Source organism: Pinus tabuliformis, chromosome 4_2 (assembly GCF_031772625.1).
Source record: "Pinus tabuliformis cultivar Carrire ecotype Pingquan chromosome 4_2, CPIR1, whole genome shotgun sequence".
NCBI lineage: Eukaryota > Viridiplantae > Streptophyta > Pinopsida > Pinales > Pinaceae > Pinus > Pinus tabuliformis.
Window position 1 is genome coordinate 940,516,534 of NC_142304.1, and position 4,984 is coordinate 940,521,517.

General features: G+C 34.5%; 1 long non-coding RNA gene across 1 annotated transcript; it reads left to right on the forward strand.

Moving 5' to 3' along the window:
• Nucleotides 1–1,655: 1,655 nt before the first annotated feature.
• LOC149172778 (uncharacterized) lies at nt 1,656–4,573 on the forward strand. Its single transcript, XR_016259644.1, has 2 exons — nt 1,656–1,894; nt 4,451–4,573. It is a non-coding gene; the product is annotated as an uncharacterized LOC149172778 (long non-coding RNA).
• Nucleotides 4,574–4,984: the final 411 nt, after the last annotated feature.

Below are 4,984 nucleotides of genomic sequence, written 5' to 3' on the forward strand. Positions count from 1 at the left end.
TAACCAAAGGCGGCTCACCCAGGCCTTCAAGTACCTCGTTTTTCTAAAGTAGTTAAAAAGTTGAAGGATCTGGCTGAGTTTTGATCATTTTTTATGTGTATGTATCACTTATAGTTATTGTTAAGTTACCGACTGTGATTCCACAATATTTTTACAATCAGGGATTGTGATCGTGACCACAAACCGTTGCAAGAATGACAACGACATTTTTCCGTGCTATGCTAGGACTAGGAAAATAATGTGTCTAGGAAACCTTGTCCTGTTTAGAAAGAATTTGATTTGGACATTTGGAAGAGAATTTTTCTTTCTGATCATTTTTAGTCCATTACCTAATTTCTTGGGCCATGCATTTTCCAACGGTTAGTTCAGTTTTCTAACTTTGCTAGTTTGATTGAGTAGTTTTAATACTATATTTTTTATATTTCTGCCCTAATGGCTTATACGTGATCCCCTTTCCTTTAGTTTGTGTCTCTTTGGTCTTTTTATTTTATTTTAATTTTGTTTTTATTTTATTAAATTTTACTTTTATTTTATTTTATATTTTTTGAATATTTTTCGAATATTTTTCCTTGATTAAATTATTTAAGTCTTGTTGAATTGAGGCTTCTGTGATCCATATCAAATATAAGAGAGTTTCTTGGGCGTAAATCACAAGAAATTTCATTTGTCTACGTGTTTCGAACCAACAAGTGTGGTTTATCATCAGGATTGAAGTCATATTAGTTTTAGTTTTTATTTTTTATATTATACCATTCTTTATGAGGTTTGGGTAGAATCCCTTCTTTTGTCCTCATACTCTTTTTATATTTTTTTTATTTGGTTATTAGTTTTTAGCCTTCTTTTAATCCAAGTTTATTTTAATTTGTATGTTAAAATATTAACTTAAATATATTTCCTTTTATTTTATCTAATCATTATTTATTTATCTTATTTTATTTCTTTGGTTAATAGTTTTTTCTATCTTTCAGTCTAAGTCAAATATATTATATATATTAAAATAGTATCTTAAATATATTTACGCCGTAAGTCGTTCCCCTTTGAAAACCATTTACCAAATTGTCACTGTGTCTTTATCTCAGGTGTCCGATCAGATGTTAGACGATTAAAGTTTTTTGTGTCATTGGATTAATAATTAAAAAAACAGTTACCCTACACAGTTATGACAAAAATTCATACCTTCGTGGAGCAATAGTCTTGACTGGGTCCCTTTTGCTCTACTGCTTCTTCCACCATAACCTCTTCTCGATCATAAACAACTACTATTGTCACTTTAACTACTTGTGTTGGATCGACTGCTTTTGGAACCACTGGTTGTGCCTTTGCTTCTATATACCATACTACTGGGTCATTGACATATGAATCTACTACTGTGCTTGGCTCTGCTACTAGTTCAATGGGTGAAATTGCTGAATCAACAACTGAATCAAGAACGAACTGCTGCAGGTGGTACTGGAACTGCGGACGAACTGCTGCAGGTGGTATTGGAACTGCAGTTGGACCATATGTAAATGCAACTACTGACAGGCGAGAGGGCATGCAGTTCTCTACCTCTGTATCTGTCTTTTTGGGTGTTTTTATGGTGAAACCTCATATAAATATATTTGCATAAAACCGATAACTCCCACCTGTAAGAGAGGCGGCGATGTAAAACACAATCTGCGCCCGGGTTCGCAAGGTGACGAATGGCTCCTTTCTGCTCTGCCAGAATTTAGCCTACTACTAGCGAATTCTACCAACTTAGCCTGTTATCCGGTGCTCTGTGAAAATGGACAACAGGGTTATCAGCAGATTTATTTCCAAGCCCTCCAAATTTTAGTTGCTTCTTGAATCATTACCAGATGATGCCAGAGATTCATGTGATGTGCTTTACAGAGCCTTGGATATGTATCTTGAGGTAAGCCCTAGATGGATTCTTTAAAACAGACTCTTTAATATTGCCTCCATAGATACAATTTGTTTTATTTTTTTAAATTGTTTCGATCTAGGTTGAGTCGTTACAATTAAGTTCTTTGATGTGCCCTGAATTCTTACCAGCAACAATGGATCTTAATAGGAATCCCCAATCATACTAATGTATTAATCAAAATTGCATGAATCAACACAAATGAGTTTTTCTGTTTGGCCAGAATAAACACTATCATTGGGCTAACTATAAGAAAGTCCTAATCACAGAAAAAGTTCTTTTACTTCTCAATTTAAATGGGTTCTTTAGTCTAACTCAAATGAATACTAGAGTCAAGTTCTTTCAGTTTATGGCGAAGATGCCTAGCTGTTAGGTTTTATAGAAAAAATTAGACACCTATCATCCACATCTTTACACTCTGAAATTTCATTTCCAACGAGAAGATAGTTGCCCTTTCCAAACTCAATTACATGAAAAGATGTCAATCAGTTTTCCAAAACTAATTGTTCCTCAAAACGCCAGCGCCCCAAGCTAGCCAACATTAGCCATATTCGGAAACACCTATTGACTGCTGCTAGAATTAAAACTTTTAGAGCATTTTATTCCCATGAGCGCTATAACGATCCTACTGTTGCAACAAGCAAAGCTGAGGAGCACACTTGAAAGTTATTATGTGAAAAGTTCATATTCCTTTCATTCCAATAGTGATAGCGGGATGCATTTTCCCCAGGAAGAAGAAGTCACACGCAGCAGCCCAGTAATTTTGTACTCAAAAGAGCTTGATTATAGTTCTATGATTTGTGAGGAAAATCAAGAGTTGAAGGTAGACCTGCAGGGGATGAAGTGGAGATTGAGGGAGTTGGAGAAAGTCTGTGAAAAATTGTATAAGACTCACTAATGTCAAAATTAAAAATAGCAGTGGCCATACCAACCATAGATTGCCAAAGCTTTGTTCATGATAAGGCATAAAAGAAATGCAATTCAATTTCAACATGAATGGATTCATCTTGTACCATAAATATAACATGCAGGAAACTGTTGGATTGGTTGAATAATGCATATTTGACAAAATCATGTTTTTAGCATATTCTTGGAGAGATACAATTGTCTTCAGAATGCTCATTAAACACCATTCTCAAGAATCCCCTGCATTTATCAAGAAATAATAATAATTCAATAGCTCAAATGTGGCGCTCTTGTTTTGAAGGAAAAACTTTATGTAGTCTTGATGACCACTAAAATGTCCTTAGAAGTGAATATTAGAGCTCTAATTGCAAATTTAGCCTTTATTATTATTGAATAATGGTAAAACCATTAGCTTAGGCAACAAAGAAAATAGTTCCCAACAGGTTGATCCTCCAAAAAAGTGATCCTATTATAAATCCATGAATATCGAGTTAATTTCTTTGTGCGTTGTTTAATGCTAGGTATCTACTTTGTATAAGAAACTTATAATAATAAGTTTGCGGTTATTGTCAACTACATTGTATTAAATTTTCTGTCAAGAGCCATGAGAGGTGCACTGGGACAGTAAAAGTGTGGCAGTGTCTCAATCCCAACTAGTGTTTAATTCCTCCTACGTCATGTTTCTATTTCCCTTATGGGTTCAATCAACACCACAAGGAGAAAATTGTTTGTTCCATGGGTAAGCCATCAAGGCCATTCACTTAGTAGGGGTGGTATATGCGGACAGTGTAAACAGTGCCCCAACTCTTGATAGGTTGTGGATGCTCATCACTAAAGGAATAGAACATGCATTTATCTTCAAACCAATGTCAATTCTTTTAAGGTTCTGTTAAGTCTAAATTTGACCATTTCTGGTTAAATTGTATAGTTTCATAAAGTAATCCAAGACTAAGAATCTTAATATTTAATATGTTGTGCCAATATACACTGTGTTTCAATATGCTGCAATATATAGGTAGTGCCAACTTCAAATTGTCCAATAGTCTGGTATTCATTAAGGGTTCTTAAATATAATCGATTTATTCAAGTGAAAGGAACTTCCATCCAAAGAAATAAACAATTTTGTTATAACAAACAACTTAAGAGTGATTTCCAAGTTCCCAGTGCCATATAAATTAAGTTCAATTCAATTACTCTTATCAATTCAGATTTCGTAGTGTACATTTAGAAAGGTGTGTTTCGAGGAAGTTGTTGATGATTATTTTGGTTCACTGGAGTAGATATTTCTTCTCAAGTATATTTGATTTTACCATTCAATGAAATTTTCCCTAAGAAGAAAGTTGCATGAGTATTAGTAAAATGGATTTGAAAGTGAAATACATACCGCAGTATATTCAGGATCAAAATAACCAAAGGTACCAAGAACTCTGGTGCTTACATACATCTCATCTTCATAGGGAATTAGTTTTGCAAGGCCAAAATCTGATATCTAAATCTAATACCTAGACAACAAAATTTCAGTCAAGGAAGGGAACATTAGAAGTTAAAGCTCCTTGAAATAATGATGCAACCAATTGAAATTTGAGAAAAACAGAATTTCCTAAAGCAATTGATATATAGTTTATATTGATTATTTTGCAGGTAGTAAGCTTTTGTTCTGTTAATGGAGCTCCTTTGGAAAAGAAAGAGAAAGGTGATGGATACCCTGGGAAGTCTGCATCAAGAAGAATATTGGTGGACTTGAAATCCCTATGAATGATAGGAGTGTTTGTTGTTAGACCAGAATGGAGATAAGCAAGGCCTTTTGCTGTTCCCAGAGCAATTTTTAAGCGTAAAGGGCAATCCATCTTCATTCTGAGAATTCCTGCAATATGACAGTGTGTATGGGTTCATAATGAAGACAAAATGAAAAGAATAACAAAAATACACATGGATACATACATATAAATCTATACACACAAATGTACAATAGGGTGTATGGGTGTGGTATTGCATACAACCAGTTTTTGATGGCACTCACGAGTCGCAATTGTAAATAACGAATGTAATTTGTAATAACATACTGATTCCTGCACCCTAGGGGATGGGTTGCCTCTATGATGTGGATCTTGTTCTCAGATATGTGCAGATTTTCCTCATGGATCAGGCAATGGTTTCTGTGCCTGAATTGCCCAC